The sequence below is a fragment of the Misgurnus anguillicaudatus genome, chromosome 23, assembly GCF_027580225.2.
Source record: "Misgurnus anguillicaudatus chromosome 23, ASM2758022v2, whole genome shotgun sequence".
NCBI classification, from domain to species: Eukaryota; Metazoa; Chordata; class Actinopteri; order Cypriniformes; family Cobitidae; genus Misgurnus; species Misgurnus anguillicaudatus.
The window spans coordinates 27,859,776-27,878,709 of NC_073359.2; the positions used below are offsets into that span (position 1 = coordinate 27,859,776).

The 18,934-nt window shown below is 34.5% G+C and overlaps 2 protein-coding genes across 2 annotated transcripts in view; both read left to right on the forward strand.

Annotated features, from left to right (window-relative positions):
- The window catches only part of LOC141359269 (uncharacterized), a 368,361-nt gene that overhangs the window by 340,377 nt on the left and 9,050 nt on the right, over window positions 1–18,934 (forward strand). The window lies entirely within an intron of this gene.
- Window positions 1–18,934, forward strand: part of LOC141359266 (SLAM family member 5-like) — a 106,289-nt gene that overhangs the window by 85,771 nt on the left and 1,584 nt on the right. The window lies entirely within an intron of this gene.

The following is an 18,934-nucleotide window of genomic DNA, read 5'->3' on the forward strand; positions in this document are numbered from 1 at the left end:
TTACTTAACATGGTTTCTTAATAGAGGATGGAGGCATTTTGATAAAAGGACTGAAAGTAACATGACTGAGTTTTAAGCATATTTAGCAGATGAAACATAGCTGCATTAAATATGTGATAATGGCATAAAGACACTTAGCAAATTACAGTGATTTATCAAAATGCTTTATTTTAAAATAATCCGATAACATAAAAAAATATATAGGTAACAGAACTGTACATTAAGATTGACACAGTCATAGCATCAATATCATAAAATATACAGACAAGAAAATGAGAAAAGTAACTTTTGAGTCTCACATGACCTTCAGAAGATCCCGATGATGTCACTTCCACCTGAAAATGTGAATTGTGGGATATTCCTACATTTTCAGAGGGGGATATCACTAAAATGTGCACTTATCTAAAATATTATGACATTTCAATGGTAAAAAAAACATTTAAAGTGAAGATGGACCCACACAAAAATGCTAATCTAAAAAATTATTTGCTTTATATTGAAGGGTAAAGTATAGAGAGAGAGCCGGGACAGATAAAAATATTAGTAATTAAAGTATTTTTCAGTGTTCTGTGTAGTTTTTAACAATGTTTTAAAATATTTTAATTTGGTGTTAGATTAAAATGCAGGACAATAAAATGTATTTTAGAGTTAGTCTTCTTGCATTTTTATGGTGACAGAAAGGGCACCAGTTCAGTGGAATGACCCATATCTAAATCTTTCAAGCCCATTACATCCATTAATGTCCAAAGTTGACCCTAATAAGACCCTTGGGGGTTTAAGACCATGGTTCCCTTCATCTCAGTGAAATAAGATGTTGTGACTATTCCAGATTGTCTGTCAAGATTCATATAAAAAACTGGGCTTGATTCAGTCATTCCAAAGAGGTGTAAAAAATTACCAAAAGAGTCCCTTTGGGGGTAAAAATGACCCCATTTGAAATTAATTGGAAATGCAAAAAAAATATTTTTCTTTTTTCTTTTTATTCATCAAAAAAAATCAATGCACACAGAATAAATCTGAAAATTTCAACACAGAAAGGTAGGCCTGGTACTAGAGCACAAATGCAATATAGAAAAGACATGCTCAATCACACACACACACACACACACACACACACACACACACACACACACACACACACACACACACACACACATTTAGTCAAATTTTTGTGGTATTTTGTAAAAACAGACATTTGCATCAAAATGCATCAAAAAACTACAAAAAAATCCTACTATTTGGAATAATATTTATTTTTAAAGTCCTTTCTAATGTTTATATAAACGTTAATTCTTTTTGTTGTTTATTTCTAAACACCAAATGGTCGAATTCATCACATAAAATCTAGATAAATATCTAAAAACAATTTAAATAAAATTTAGACCATAATTTATGTAAATTTTTCATAGAAATTTTATATTTTACAGGCAAGCTAATGGTGTAGTTGAGAAGTGGTAAACAGGTACAAAAGTACTTCATATTTCCCAAAACACAGAATTAATGTATAGATGTATAGTAAACAAAAAAAAGATATATTATTTGTATTATTAAAAATGTATATAATTTTAGTAAGCTCTTTAATTTCTGGGGTCATTTTCCCCCCAAGGAACTATAACGTATACAGGAAAATTGGGCTTATGAGGGTTTAAGGTGAACTATCAAGATGGAACTTTATCTCATTTTAAAGTATGAGCTTAAGGGTTGAATCAGTCAAAATGATTATATCTAGACTATTACATTTATTCTAGTCTCTGGCAGTGGATATACCATCGCAGAAGTTTGCAGAATAGGATAAATTATTCTCAATATTTATCTGGAATAGAAGGAGACCTAAGGTATCTGATTCAGCCTATAAATCAAATTTCTGTAAAAATGTTGATGAATTGAACAAGCCAAATAGATTCATATAAAAGAGATGGGAACAGAAAGGCAACTGAACCTTATAATAGAAGATGACTGTGAATTACAGTGGAAAACTACAAAACTACACTCCTTGTACTGGAGTGAGTTTGCATGGAAGCATATAGGTTTGTTCTTCACACCCACCGAAAGTTGTTGGCGCAGATATGGGATGGTCAGGGGAAATTATTTCCACATTTTCTAGATCTGCCCTACTTTGTTTTCTTTTTGTTAATTTTACAAAAAAGGTTCTTTATATGCTTGTGACTATTGTCATTGCATTGCTAGCAGTTTAAGATATTTTGATGATTGCTTTGTGTTGTTGTAACCCTCTGTATTTGCTGGTCTATGGCTGATCAATAAAAAAAAGAAAGGTGGCACTGATGGACAATGAGCTGCACACATATACACAGAACTGAGCAGCTGAACTTTCAAAATGAAAAGTTTGAACACCCTTAATAGTTTATCACAGTGAAGAAAGGGTATATACAGTTGATTCCTGACATCCTGCAACAGGAAATAAATGCAACATGACTCACAGACCTCTGTGTGCTGAGAGTTAAAATCATAATTTGTCTGCTGACTCAACCACTTTGAACATAGATATCAAACAAACATCTTTCAGAGACCTTGGCATTAGTAGTGTAAGAATGGTTCCAGATCCTGACCAAAAGGGCTGCACGAGAAACACAGCCTGGGTGTCAAAGACATCTAAAGAGATCTCTACACCATGACAAGTTTCTTCCAGGGCTTACAACAGGAAGCCGAGACTCCAAAACGCCTCTCTCGAAAACCAGAACTTTGTATAAAATACAATCGGAAGAACATGACTCACTTCAGATCTACAGAGGAGAGGTCCATAAACACCACATTGTCTCCCCATCTGGTACATTTGGACTGGACACAAACAAGTGTCCAATTCAATAAGATAAGTATGTACATAAATATTTAATAACACAAGATCTGTTGGAGGTCAGGTTTTTAGGGGGACTAATTAAAGTACATTTCAAACAACTACTCAAAAACAGTCACATTCCTATCTTACCATATCTGCGCTACTCATCTGACCAACGGTGAGCTCGAACTGCCAGAAACTGGCGGAAGGCTCGATATCTAGCACCAGTGCTGTGATTGGCTGAAACGCTCTGGGCATGGGGCTTGCCTTCCAGGCAGTGCTGCCTTGTAGGCTTCGTTGAGGCTTTTAAACACCAACGAGCCAGGAGGTCACCTCCTGCTGAAAAACTGTGCTAATTTGCAAATCCAGGTGATTGGAACAAAATTCTGGAGAGGACTTTTACTCATGGCACATGGATTACCCACCTCTGCCTATATGCAATGTAAAGGAGTTCACAGGGACTATCATTTTCCTTTATTTTTTACTAAAATACTTTGGCTTTCATAGTGACATTTTTGCATGCAAAAGAGCTCTGAGTTTTTAATGCCTTAGACTGGCCTACTGACTATATTGTCCATGGGTATACAACACATTGAAATGTATACCTTTTGGGGTACAATATTATACCTTAAGGTACAACATTTCAATGTGTTGTATACCCATAAAGGTACAAAACCTTTGAGGGTAACACCCCAGTGACAGAAAATGTACAGTTTTAAACCTTTTTTCTGATGAGAACCTGACCAACCAAATCCTGATTTATGATTCGAGACTCATGTGATTCTGTAGTCAAAATCTTCCCACACAACAGTCTGTATTAAATTCAGCAAGAATCTTTCCCACACTTTTTGTGTGTATTTAACCATAATGGAAGAAATCTTTAACAAGAATCTTTCCCACACTTTGTGTGTGTCAGGCACGTGCAGAGTGGGGGGGTGCTCAAGCACCTGCCCCTTTACCCCTGGATGACCCCATTGGCAGATTTTTTTTGCTTGTTTATGCACAAAATCACTTAAATTTGATATTTTTGGTCTAAAAACTAGATTTTTGCTCATCTAGAAAAGGCATCTTAATTTAAGAATTTTTAGATAATTTTACTGAAAACAAGACAAAAATACCAATAATTTTTTTCTTGAAAATCTGACTTTCTTACTTAGTATTTTTGTCCTGTTTTTGTCCTGAAATATCTAAAAATTCTTAAATCAAGATGTATTTTGTTGATGAGCAAAATGACGTAAGAAAATAACTCTAGTTTTAGACAAAAACTATACAATTTTAGTGAATTTGTGCTTAAAACAAGCAAAAATATCTGCCAATGGGTTGAAAAAAATTTGCTTAAATTAAGTGTTTAATAAAAAATAAATCTTATTTTTAGATTTTTTTTTGCTTGTTTTAATCACAAATTCACTTTTTTTGTCTAAAAACTAGACTTCTTTTCTTACGTCATTTTGCTCATCAAGAAAATACTAAGTAAGAAAGTCATTTCTGCAGTGTAAGTCACACAGGTATTGTTTGATTTTTCAGAACATTTTTTAACCAAATGCTTTCAAAAAGTGGTGGGGACAAAATCAGCCATTTCAAAAAGTGGTGGGGACATGTCCCCAGTGTAAATGACAACTATGGATCAAACATGAGCAATGCTGACTCTGTTCAGATACTTTGAATGTGTGTGCATGATAGCATTATGTGAGGACCTCACTATCAGAATAGTCAAGTTTAAAAAAAATATTTAAAGTCAGACAGCAAACAAAACAACTGAAGTTATTAATTACCTAAACTGTCTTGATATCTTTCAAAGAGGACATAATATGAAAATCTGACTTTTTCCATGTTTAAGTGCTATAATTGGGTCCCCATCAACCTAGAAAATGTGACTTGTGTAACTTGTGTCTTTTTTATTAATTATCTTTTTATTGATTTTTAACACTTTATTAACATAACAGACAGGAAAAAAATGAAATAAAGTAAAGTACTGAGCCCCTAAGGGGACATGGAGCAAAAATGAAATAAAGTTTAGCGCACATGAAACTATTGTGTTTAGCTTTATTTGCTGTATTTTATTTGTATCTCACTTTGTGTAAAGAAATTAAATAATAATAAATAATAATAAAAAAAAAGTTACAAATAAAATACAGCAAATTAAATCAAGTCAGTCCATGGTCACAGATCATGACTCATCCTTAGTAAATGTTATGTAAACATGCCACACCCCATTATGACATGGTAGTGTCAGAGGTCCACAAGCTTCGGGAGACATCTCCCTTATTTTTTAGGGTGTATGTGCATTGTTCCAGTATTAAAGTTTCATTTAGGATTCATTTAAACAGATTAAATGATGTGGGTCTTTGTTGATTCTAATTGAGCAAAATGCATTTCTTATGACATTATGATAATCCTTTTCCTGCATGTGGTAGGGGAGAGTGGGGTAAAGTGAGACATCGGGTAAAGTGAGACACCCCCTGTATCTAGGCAATGGAACACATTTGTGGTCCTATGACTATTATGTTTTTAAGCCCCTCAAATTTCCCCTTGGCCATGAAGGACAGGACCTCATGCTGCTGTGGTTAGCATGTTTTTTTTTCACAAAAATATATTTTTTGCTTGTAAAAGTAAATTTTCTTGCTGTCAACTTAATCAACTGTTGTGCCAAAGCAAATTGATTCAGGTAGAAAAACTTATATCACACATGTTTATGAACTACCAACATATAAAACCTTGTGTTGATGCTAGCTGAAGATTAGCCTGAATTTCAAGAGAGAGAGTTTTTTTCCAAAATGTGGCAGTGGGGTAAAGTGAGACAAATGCTGTGGGGTAAAGTGAGACATGAGGCACAAGTTCAGTTTAGTCTAAAACATATTTTAATGTACATATGTTTTATTTTTAATGTTATAAACATTGCAGAAAAACCATTATGCCTAGTCAATACACCAGGAAGACAGCCTGGGGAAAAACACCCCTTGAGGAGATGGAGAGTGCAGCTGCTTAGGTCAAGGCAGGAAAGAAGTCTCTAATGCTACGTACACACCAAACGCGAGGCATCATGTTACTGTGGGTTCACACCAGACACAAGTTCAACAATTTAGCGCAAGTATATTACATACAAAGTCAATGCAAAGACGCGATCAGACACGTCCTCGCGTGTGGCGATGCGAATGACGTGATATGGGTGGCGCGTTTGCCATGAAAACGCACTATTCGCCACAAACACGTCTTCGCCCAATTTAAAAATATTCAACTCGAGTGAAAAATTCGCATTACACAATGTTAAATCCTGCAAGTAATCTAGATCAAGTAACGCGATGCCCCGCATTTGGTGTGTACGTAGCATTACTCACTCTAGATTACTCACGGGATTTAACATTGTGTCATGCAAATTTTTCGCTCGAGATAAATATTTTCAACTTGGGCGAAGACATGTTTGAGGTGAATAGTGTGTGTTTTCGCGGCAAATGCTATGCTCATATGGCGTCATTCGCATCGCCCCAGGCGAGGCTGCATCTGATCGTGTCTTTGCATTAACTTTGGATGTAATCTACTTGCACAAATCGTTGAACTCACGTCTGGTGTGAACCCACAGTAAGAGCAGCTGCAAGGGATAGAAATATTGATAGATGGTTCTGATTGTCTTTTGCGCTGACCCGCAGACACTAGCTGGCTCTAAGGGTCCTTTGTTCTGACCCCCAGACTGCGTTCTAATCTAACTGGTTCTATATGTAATTTGAATGTTAATTTAAAAAATTTGAATTGTCGGAGCCAATGGTGTATAGTGGGCAGCGCTCCGACATGTGGTGCTTTCACACTTTCTGGGATTCCCAGCTCGTGGTCATTTGCCGATCCAATACCCTTCTCTCCTCCCTGTCCTTTCCTGTCCTCTCCAAAACTCACTGTTAAAAAAAAGGCAAAAACTGGCCAAAAAATATAACTTTTGAATTATATTATGTTGTATTTGATTTTGGTTCAGAGTTACCGTACTTTCAAGTGTTTAGAAAAATAATGTTCTTAATTGACCAATCCCCTTGATTCTTTTACTAGTCCAACATTAGTTCTGGAATGTGTGGTTGTCAAGCTAGCTGTCAGGATTTTATCTGTTACAATATGTGCCGTTATGGTAGTTTCAGAGTGGAAAAAGTAAGTGGATCAGTTTACCCCGAGCTGGTTCACTTTACCCCCTTGATTTTTCTGGTCTGTCTCAGTTTACTCCTAAGCTGGGGTAAAGTGAGACACAAGACCACTTTTTTTAAAACAATCATATTTTCACTGCTCTTCGTCCTGAATACATTCTGGTAAATTCCATAGCTAGGAAACATCCTGAATTAATGGGAAATGTGTAAATTTGACTGATATATCATTTTAGCTCGCTTAGAGGGGAGCAAATGTAAAAAATGTCTCACTTTACCCCACTCTCCCCTATCTAGTGTCTTGTCCAATTCCGTACCAAAGAGGTACCGTGTTGGTGTAATGTCCAGCATGGTTTTCGCAGTCTTAACAGTTAGATCATGTATCGCCTTCCAGAAATGTTTCAATTTCCTGCATTCCCAAAAAACATGCATATTTGACCCTTCACACCTTTTACAACGGTGACATCTGTGGAAGATTAGGAAACATTTTCCTTAAGCGGAGTAAGGTATATCCTGTGCATGAATTTATAATTTTGTTCCAAAAAACATTCTGACATATCGTGTCCCACTGTTCTTCATCAACAGAACGCCCATATCCTTCTGCCATATATTCCTAAGTGAGGTCAAGGAAGAGCTGCAATGGTCCAACAAAGCACTGTACATTTCACAGATTTTTCCTTTTAATGATGTTGATTTTACCAGAATCTCCTCAAGATTTATTAGCTCCAAACAGGCGTTTTCCCCCTTTTAGGGTGTGTATGAGATGACGCATTTGTAAGTATTTATAAAAGTCCTGTTTCAGAATTTTGTATTCTAACATTAAAACAGCAAAGTAATTGTTGGAATTGATGTACACCCTTTCCTCTCCACTTCACAAACAAGGAACCACCAAGACAGTAGATGATGGCAGATCTGGGTTTAAACATAAGGGTGAAAGCCTGGAGATTTCGCCAAAATTCCCACATAACTTATTTACATCTTGCCAAGCCTGAAGAGTGTTGTAAACTACATATGTTTTTGTTATTTGATTTATTGCATTTATGATGTTAATGAATGGTAGCAAGTTTATAGAAATAGGAGTACAAAGTTCTTCTATGTCTATCCAGTGTGCATTATTACGTCTTTGCACCCAGCTAATCAGGCCCTTTGTATGGGCAGCCCAATATGAAAATCTTTAAGTCTGGTAACCAGGGCCTGAAGTTAACTTTTTTGACCACCAGCCACTGTGGCAGGTGGATTTAGAAATCCACCTGCCACAGTGACTTTTTACCAGCCATTTTTTTTGCCTGAATAGTGAATGATAACACTGTCTTTATTGTATGAATTAAATATAATTATTTTTTAGAGCTACAAAAGTGATTTTTTTCTTGGTCTTAGGTTGTTTGATTAACATTAATGACCCAGACTTAAGTATGCTAATTGAGGTTACTGTCTCTTTAAGACCAAATAAGCACAGACTGGTTTTTGACTCTCTATACATACACTTAAGAAATGTTTTTATTGGGAAAAGAATACTGTGAGATAATTTTGTTTATTTGTGTCCTGTCAAGAACAGAAAGATTTTATGTACGCATGCTTTTTGGAACGTGTGTCTTCGTATTTGCACTATTGAGTGCCCTTAAAGGGACCATGGAATGAAAATCTGACTTTTTCCATTCTGTACAAGCACGTGAAAAAATAGGTTGTTGAAATTTGGCTCTCCTTATGATGTCAGAAGGAGCTCTTATTATAATAATACCACAGCACTGCCATTTAGTGCAGAGAAAAGCACAATTGAGTTTTAATTGCATCAAACCACCATCATTGTGATCAGTGTTTGAATTTCATCAACTCATTTGCATTTTAAAGGACACACCCAAAACGGCACATTTTTGCGTACACCTACAAAGTGGCAATTTTAACATGTTATAATAAATTATTTAGATGGTATTTTGAGCTAAATCTTCACATATGTGCTCTGGGGACACAAAAGATTTATTTGACATCTTTAAAAAGTCTTGTGACATGGCCCCTTTAAACCCTCGGGCACACACACAGACTAAGGGGTAAATCCAAACTGCGCACATAAACAGTCACCCCACATACGTTGTTTTTCATTACTCTATTCACAAAATGTATGTTAATGTACTACAGTATAAGACACAGTAGCGCAACTCTCTCTAAAGTTTACACATCAAGAGTTTTGATCCGTCACAGCAGCACATCTGTGCAACTGTGATTGTACTGTAGCCTGTCAGCAATGTATTCTAATCCCATCTCACCAACAGTGTAATACTTACACATCCAAATGAGTCAGAGAAGTGCCTCATCTTTTTTCCAATCACATGAACGTTGCGAAACAGCAGTCGCAGTCAGTGATGCGTGGGTTGATCTGTAATTAGTAATGAATCAGGTTACGAGTCATCCACAAAACTCAGGTCAACATTTTGTTTATAGCTTTAAAGAATGCTTTATCCAAATGTAGTGAAGTGGCCTATAGCCCAGGTGCTCATTGGTTGGTTTCTTTTAAACATGTGAACCAATCAGGGCATGTTTCCCAAGGTGAAGGAGTTGGTGATTTCTCATTGGTTGGTTTCATGTAAATCTGAACCAATCAGAGCCTGTTTTACAAGACATAAAAGGCCTAGTAATGTAGCGCTTGGGACGCGTCATTTATCACCCTCTCCATTAAGCGCTCTTTTCAAATGAGCGGCTTATCTGATGGCTTTTGATGGCAGTGCGTTGCTACGTTTGTGGCAGGTGGGTTTTGTTTACTGTGATGTCTGAAACTTTAGATTTTACTAGAGACTGATTGTTTGTATACGTTTAGTGTCGTGTGTGTTTGTAACCATTTTTGGATGAGTGATACGCCGTGAAGACTTCGTTATCTTTCTTGGTATGTATGGTTTTTACTTGTTAAATGTAGTATTTTTTGTACTAAATTATGTCTTGTTTGGCAGATATCCAAACATGGCCGTGTCTAAGGGTTTTGGTAATCCCATCCCAGCTAGAAATAAAAAGTTCTAAGAACGTTCCCTGAAAGTTCCCAATGTTCCCAAAAACATTCTGCCAACATTAAAAGCGATTAGTTTTTTTTAAGTTCTAAGAACGTTTCTGTTGTCTCAACGTTAGAGTAATGTTACATTTTACCATTTTTAAACGTTATGACAATGTCATGTTTTAATGTTCACACAATGTTTAAAACAACAACTGTTTATTATATTGACTTGTTTAATTGTTATGAAAATGATAGAGAAACATTGCACTTCACCATTTTACAAAACATTATTTCTGTATGCAGCAAATATATTGCTGTAGAAAACACAATTCACTTACTAGGTTTAGATGTTGATGTTTTGTTTCATTTTTAAGTCACCCTTATTGTGATTAGTGTTTGTTTTAGTTGGACTCTTGACACTTGACTTTTTGCTTGCTAGTTTTTTCCTGGTTGTGTTAACTTTGTGTTAATGCACCACATTTGATATGAATATGTAAAGTTAACAATGTAATTCCGTTGTGGTTGGTTCATAGTGGTGAAGATCGTCACCTAATTCATTTACAAATCAAAAGTTTATTTTCTGTCAAAAATGTATATTAGATCCAGCTCTTTCACAGCAGTTTGTCATTAAGGAGTTTTAGAAACTTTGGACAAAAAACATCCGCCGTATAACCGGGATGCACAAACACCAAGAACCAGACCACGAATCTCAACCATGGTGACAAATAAATTGTTAAAAAATCCTTATTTATCCATGCTGCAGTGCATGCTGGGAGTCCTGAATGAGATTTGTAATTTGTTAATACCCAGCATGCATTGCAGCATGAAGTTTTTTATTTAATTTTCACCATGATTGAGATTTATAAAATAATAAAATGCAATGTTTCTCTATCATTTACATAACAATTAAACAAGTCAATATAATAAACAGCTGTTGTTTTAAACACTGTGTGAACATTAAAACATGACATTGTCATAACGTTTAAAAATGGTAAAACGTAACATTACTCTAACTTTCAGACAACAGAAACTTTCTTAGAACTTAAAAAAAAACTAATCGCTTTTAACGTTGGCAGAATGTTTTTGGGAACATTTGGGAACTTTCAGGGAACGTTCTTAGAATTTTTTATTTCTAGCTGGGATATATGCGGCTGTCCAAGGTAGAAAGTTCAGTCGATGTCTGCCCTCCTCCAGTTGCACTGATTTCTGTGACGCATTTTAATGTCATACCATTTTTTATTTGAAAATTTTCTCTCCTCATACCCAACGGAATTAAACACACTGGTAACATGCAGATATTTCTTTTGTTAGTCATTGCTCCCACACTAAAGTGAACAGGGCTTAAAGTGAAAAAAAATCCTGAGCCTGAACTTTTTGTGGTTCAACCAGGACTTTTACCAATTCTATGAGCAACAGCAGAGTCATATTTACAACACATTTACAACTTATTGTGCCAGTAAACTATGCAAAACAAGCTCCAGGCTCCGGAAATGGCCTCGAGATGGACGGTCGGAGGGCCGTAGACCTATTTTAACATAAAAACACAATATTTCTGTATACGTACTGCATTTAAATTCTATTATTAAAAATATAAACAGTGCTTTCAATCTATTTGATACTTTATTTATAAGAGTCTTGAATTACTAAATACTGTTGATAAATGAGGCCCCTGGAGTTTTAACACTGCTCAAGACTTACCTTTGGCATACTCTGCTTCACAGCCTCATTTTCAGTCAGGATCACCAAAAATCTGTGACAAAAGTCTTAAATCTTCAGAAGAAACTCAAGGATCCAGGTGGCAAACAAAAATGACTTACCACGAGCCAACAAAGTTCAGACAATCAAAACACATCAGCATGTATTCAAAGATCATTTTCTTCTGACCCTCTAGCATCTGACTTTTTTTATACTGTGACATCAAACACTTTTTATCTGAGATGACATACGCTCTTTGTTCTTGCCCTCGACCTGACAGTTATTTATTGCCTTTATGTTTCATATTCTAATCGTGGCCACAGCAGGTTTTTTTTCAGTAACATATTTAGTGTTATTAAACTTAAAAAATTAAGTTGACACATTTTACCTATAATTTATATTTTATTTTTTCACCTACACCGCAAAAAAAATGATTTTCAAGAAAAATAATTTAGTATTTTCGTCTTGTTTTCAGTAAAATATCTAAAAATTCATAAATCAAGATGTATTTCCTTGATGAGCAAATTACCTAAAAAAAAATAAGTCTATCAAATTTAAATATTTAAATAAATGTAAGTTAATTTGTGCTTAAAACAAGCAAACAAATATGCCAATGGAATAAGATTTTTTTGCTGAATTTTTCTTGTATTAAGTAAATTCGAGAAAAAAATCGTATTGTTTGGCAAAGCAGTTCGTTAAATGTGTTTGACTTCACACCACACTACCCAGAGTGATTTTCGCATTAATTTGATGTAATTTACACAAAGGTGTTTATGTATTGTTTATGTATTAAAAGGTTGTGTATTTTACCTTCTACACTGCAAAAACCCGGGAGTTAAATTAACACTGCTCAGAGTTTATATAGGTCCACTCCCCAGAGTGTTAAAAAAGTAACACCGGAGAGAGTTAAAAGCTACAATCTGTGACTTTATTCTCTCTATCACCATCTCTGTTTGAAAACTGAAATTGCATTTTACATCTTACTTGTAGAGTTATTTTCTTAACTTAGGATTAGATGTTGGCTGTTTCATTTAAAGTCACCATTATTGTGATCAGTGGTTGTTTTAATTGGACTCTTGAGTCTTAGTATTAGCCTTTCAGCTTTTTTGGCTGCTATAATTGCATGTGTTAAAAACATGTTTTTGTAGCCAAAGAGGAGACACTAGTGCATTTCTATGATTATAATGGTTGTTAGGATATACTTTCAAATAGCACTATTAAAAAATAATTTATTTAGTGGTTTCTTACTAGAAGTATTTATTTCTGTCAATAATATGATACTGTAGTATGAGATCCAGCCATCTCATTGCAGTTTTTCATTCTGAACCATTTTTAAACACTGACACAGATTAACTGCAGTCTAATGTAGACACTTAAACATCAAGAATCAGAGTATGAATCACAATGATGGTGACAATAAAATGAAAAGCTTCATGCTGCAATGCATGCTGGGTATTAACAAATTACAAATCTCATCCAGAACTCCCAGAATGCACTGCGGCATGAATAAATAATGCATTTTTTTACTATTTTCTTTGTCACCATTGTTGAGATTCATACTCCAATTCTTGATGTCTGTGCATCTACATTGTTCAGCGGTTAATGTTTTTGTGCACACTATTAAAATCCTTCAGAATGACAAACTGCTATGAGAGTTCTGGACCTTGAACTGTAGTAATTTATTATTAATAGAAAATGATGCTTCTGATGAGGGGGGACAACTATATTAATAAATCTGTTCATTAAATGCTTATGTTTGACATTTTGTTTTATCCATCAATATTCAATCACACAATAACCTTTCCTTTGCTATAACAATGTGTTTTAAACACACTAAGACATAGCAGTTAGAAAAAACTAACAAGCTAATAGTCAAGAGTCAAGTCCAACTAAAACAACCACTGATCACAATAATGGTGACTTTAAATGAAACAGCAAACATCTTAACATAAGTTAAGAAAATAATTCTACAAGTAAGATGTAAAATGCAATTTCAGTTTTCAAACAGAGATGGTGATAGAGAGAATAAAGTCACAGATTGTAGCTTTTAACTCTCTCCGGTGTTACTTTTTTAACACTCTGGGGAGTGGACCTATATAAACTCTGAGCAGTGTTAATTTAACTCCCGGGTTTTTGCAGTGTAGGTATTTTGATTACCATTGTTGGTATTATTGAATTGTTACCTGTAGTAATACATGGTGTGTTTTTATTGTTTTTTTGCCATGTGTCTTTATATACTGCTCGAAACAAACAAATAAACTTAACTAAACTAAACATTTACCAGTTGCTGCATAGCGCCGAATTAGGTTTTTGGTGCACTTTGATGCGAGCTGTAACACAGATTAATTTACTTACAAGAAAGATATTCCAGTAATTCATTCTCCAAAAATGCTTGGATTTATACTGACATGTAAGATTAGCTTTGTCACATTGGATTAACCTAAAGTCTATTAATTACAGATGCAAAAATATAGACTTTAATATATAATTGCATATTTGAATAAATGTAGTTTAATTTCACTTTTGTTGTTTTTGTTTTAACTAAAGGCGGCATCCCCGAAAACAGGTTTTTCTAAGGTCCTGGGCAGAGGAGGAGCACATGATCTCTGTCTTTATAAGCACAATGTGTCTGTCTATCAGTACAGTCATTTGGGCTCAGAGAAGAAAGACATTAAAGATGCTGAGAGGTTTGGAAATACGGATCAACATACAACACAACAACATTCCCAGGATTTTGCATCTGAAGAAACTTCTGCTTTTTGTGATTTTTGTTAAAGGTAAGAATGTTTTTGTGATTTACATTCAGTTACTGATACGTAACATTTCATTCATTTTAGTGCTTCTTGCTCTTATACAAGTTTTCAGCGCACATCATACCACAAGTGCAACAATTTCAAGTTCACATTAATGTAACCTGCACGGGATGAGGGTGGTATGAAGAGTTATGAAGGTACGAAGCTGTACTTCCCTCAAACAAGTACACAACATAAAAAAGGGTTAAGATTTAAGCTTCAGTTTAGTTATAGTCTTTTGAATTATGAAAATAAAAAAACGAGTACATACTTTAACTATTGGTTTATAAAAAAAAATCTTCTGATTTTTAAACCATGGTCGCCTGGCATTAAGGTTAGTTGGGTTTGGGTTAGGATGTCATTTTATTAGGGCTGTCAAAATTAACGCGTTAATAACGCGTTAACGCAAATTCATTTTAACGCCACTAATTTTATTAACGGAGATTAACGCAACGCGCAATTTCTGTTTGACCCTTGGTCCAGCCCATAGTTGAATGAACAGAGACGCAGACAAATGTGACTCTCTCTAAATGAGTAAAAGGTTTTCATAGAAATAAGAACATTAAGCAAATTGTCTACCAAATCCAATGCTCTAAATGCTCGTTGGACATCTGATATGATCTTTATTTATACGTCTGAGAGGTGTAACGTTACCGTCCTCCTAATGCTTAATCTAATACAAAGATGCGTCTCAATTCATTTTGGTTTCGCTTTTATGCATGACTTAGATCTTAGAAAATAGACTGCAGGACTTGCTTGATGTTAAAAGAGTCATTAAGAGAGATAAAGTTCGGTACCTGATTCATGTTAAAGAGTAATTAAGAGCGACAAGACTCAAAAGCGATCCCCTCACGCTGACTGACTGATATCTGAAGCGCGTGCACACAGACGCGCGAGTGCGCGACCCGGATATATAGACATCTACACAAAATTACAGTTTTACAAATATCTGTTTTGATAAGAATTCACGCAGGTAGGCTCTATAATCTGTTATGTTTTAAGTAAATGTTTGGCTAACTGTTGGGTAAAACTATCTGATGTGTAACATTATATTAGATCACTTAGATTTTAAGCAGTCTGTCTCAATGTCAATCAAACAAAAGGAAAAAAAGTTGAACATACATTGATGATGTTTTTGCTTTGTGTGTGCTAAATCTATTAGTTTTACCAGTGATTTTAAGGTATTGATGTGGTAATATAATGTATGGATGTGGAAATGTTTGTGGTAATTTGACTCTTTCAACTTCAAACACGTGTAGTTCTGTCATATTTTGTTATATTTCAACAAATCATGCATTGTTCTATGTTTTAATAGAGAATGTGAAAATATGAACAACTATTTTTTTTAAATTTGCTAATTCCGACTCAACTTGCCAGCACAGGTCACAAATGACGCAGCAGCAAACAAAAATGGAGAAAGAAAAATCCTCCGAAAGGAAAATTCACACACAAAACAATGGCCGGTGATTCCGCCAAAATGCAAACAGGCTGTTGCCAACACACATCCGCACAAAGCATCCACATATGCATACATGACTAGAACATTAAAAACCTGAAAAGTGTTAAATTAGGGTAAATTTAGAATGGATAAAAATGTGCGATTAATTTGCGATTAATCGCAGTTAACTCATGAAATCATGCGATTAATCTAGATTAATTTTTTTAATCTATTGACAGCCCTACATTTTATGTAACAGAAAGTCATTCTAACCCCAAACCCAAGCGACAATGGTAAGAAAAAAGGAAAAACAATTATTGTTATTTTATTTTTTATTTTGAACATGTAAATACAATTACAAAATAGAAAAATAGGAAAAAGAAAAACAGATGTTAACAAAAAACTTATAAAACAACTAAATTTACATGTACAAAAGGGAGTAGGAAGACGTAAAACCTGTGTACTCCTACCCCTTTAAATCCTTACTTTACTTAATGTTAAAATGTATAATCTGTAAATCTCCATATAAACATACAAATATTACACAAACACAATATTATTTATACACATATAAGTTATTACAAATACACTCAAATTATTATTAACACGATGTGTCTTTATACCTCTGAAATATAATTTATGTACACATCTTTTTAAAATGTAATATGTTTGTACATTGCTTTAATTCATGATTTAATTTATTCCACAGTTTGACACCACTGACAGATAAACCAAAACATTTCCTTGTAGTTCGAAAACTAGGAGTCTTAAAATTTGACATTCCCCTTAACTCATAACCCCCCTCTTTTTCAAAAAACCTTATCTGTATATTTCCCAGCAATGCATTTTTTCTAGCCTTGAACATAAATACAGCTGTTTGAAATTCAACCAGATCAATTGGTTTTGATGCTTTGGACTGTAAGAACAATGAGTTGGTATGCTCCAAATATCCTGTGTTATGAATTATTCTTATTGCTCTTTTTTGTAGTATAAATAATTTATGCAATGAATTTTGATATGTGTTTCCCCAAACCTCTACACAATACATTAAATACGGTAACACCAGTGAACAATACAAAATGTTGTGTGATCTGTAATTTAGAAGCTTTAGCCAAGATTGAAATACTTCTAGACAGTTTAGTTTGGATATATTTTATGTGAGATTTCCAGCAGATCTTGTCATCAATAATCACTCCAAGAAATTTTGTTTCATGGACCCTTTCGATGTCCACATTATCGATCTTTAACTGAAATTGCTTGATTGAATTACTATTGCCAGATATCACAAATAACTTATTTATATCAAACCACTGTTTTATTTTTTTTAATTCTAAAGTCATTGTGTCCAGGAGTTGTTCCAAATTATGACCAGAACCAAAGATATTTGTGTCGTCTGAAAATAGCAAAAATTTCAGTAGTTCAGATACCTTACATATATCATTTATATAGAGAATGAATCATTTTGGTCCTAATACTGACCCCTGGGGGACACCACACTTAATATCCAAACAATCGGATGCATAATCTCCCAACTTCACAAACTGTTTCCTATCTTTTAAATAACTGCTTAACCAGTTCAACAAATATCCCCCTAATCCCTAGCCTTTCCAGTTTATTGATTAATATTTCATGATTAATTGTATCAAACGCTTTTTTCAAATCAATGAATACCCCAACTCCATTTTTCTTTTTTGTCTGTAGAATTAGTCATTTCTTTAATGAGTTCAGTTAAAGCTAGTGATGTTGACCTATTTTTTCTGAAACCATATGGACTGGCTGCGAGTAATTGGTATTTATCAATAAATGTATCAAATCTGTTGTTAAACATTTTTGAGAATTGTGGCAATAAAGAAACTGGCCTATAATTTGTGAAGTGGTGTTTGTCTCCAGATTTGTATAGAGGTATTACTTTTGCTATTTTCATTTTTGTTGGAAATTGAACTATTGACTCTTCTAATACAAGAACTCAAGAACTGTGTATTTCCTGCATATAATAACATTGGGAAACACTTTCTAAATGTGTTTCAGTTGTGTTTGGTGTCGATAGAGATGAAGTGAAGTCAGTGTCGGTGATTGAGGGAGATCCTGTTACTCTACAGACTCATCTTACTGACATACAGAGAGATCATCACATACGGTGGCTGTTTGGACCTCAGTGGACTCGTATAGCTGAAATCCGTAAAGAGTACAATGTCTGCAATCCATGTGAGAGCTTCAAAGACGGACTGAAGCTGGACAGTCAGACTGGATCTCTCACCATCACAAACATCATAATCACAAACTCTGCACTTTATAAACTAGAGATCATTAACAGCAGAGAAACTTCATACAAGAGATTTAATGTTTCTGTCTATGGTGAGTAAAGTGAAGCCATGTCATGCTGTAATGATTTTGCAAAAAATTGTTTGTGCTATTGTAGCATCTCAGAACATAAAGTGTAATGTCAGTACCCAGCTAGAAATAAAAAGTTCTAAGAACGTTCCCTGAAAGTTCCCGAATGTTCCCAAAAACATTCTGCCAACGTTAAAAGCGGCCAGTTTTTTTTAAGTTCTAGGAACGTTTCTGTTGTCTGAACGTTAGAGTAATGTTACATTTTACCATTTTTAAACGTTATGACAATGTCATGTTTTAATGTTCACACAATGTTTAAAACAACAGCTGTTTATTATATTGACTTGTTTGACTGTTATGTAAATGATAGAGAAACATTGCATTTTATTATTTTATAAAACATTATTTCTGAATGTTCAGTAAATATATTGCTGTAGAAAACTCAATTCACTTACTAGGTTTAGATGTTGATGTTTCATTTTAAGTCACCCTTATTGTGATTAGTGTTTGTTTTAGTTGGTCTCTTGACACTTGACTTTTTGCTTTCTAGTTTTTTCCTGGTTGTGTTAACGTTGTGTTAATGAACCACATTTGTTATGAAAGTTAATAGTGTTATTCTGTGGTGTTTGGTACATAATGGTAAAGATCATCACCTAACTAATTTACTAATCAAAAGTTTATTTCCTGTCAAAAATGTAAATGAGATCCAGTACCTTCACAGAAATTTGTCACCAAGGAGCTCCAGAAACACCGGACAAAAAACATCTGCTGTATAACTGGGATGCACAA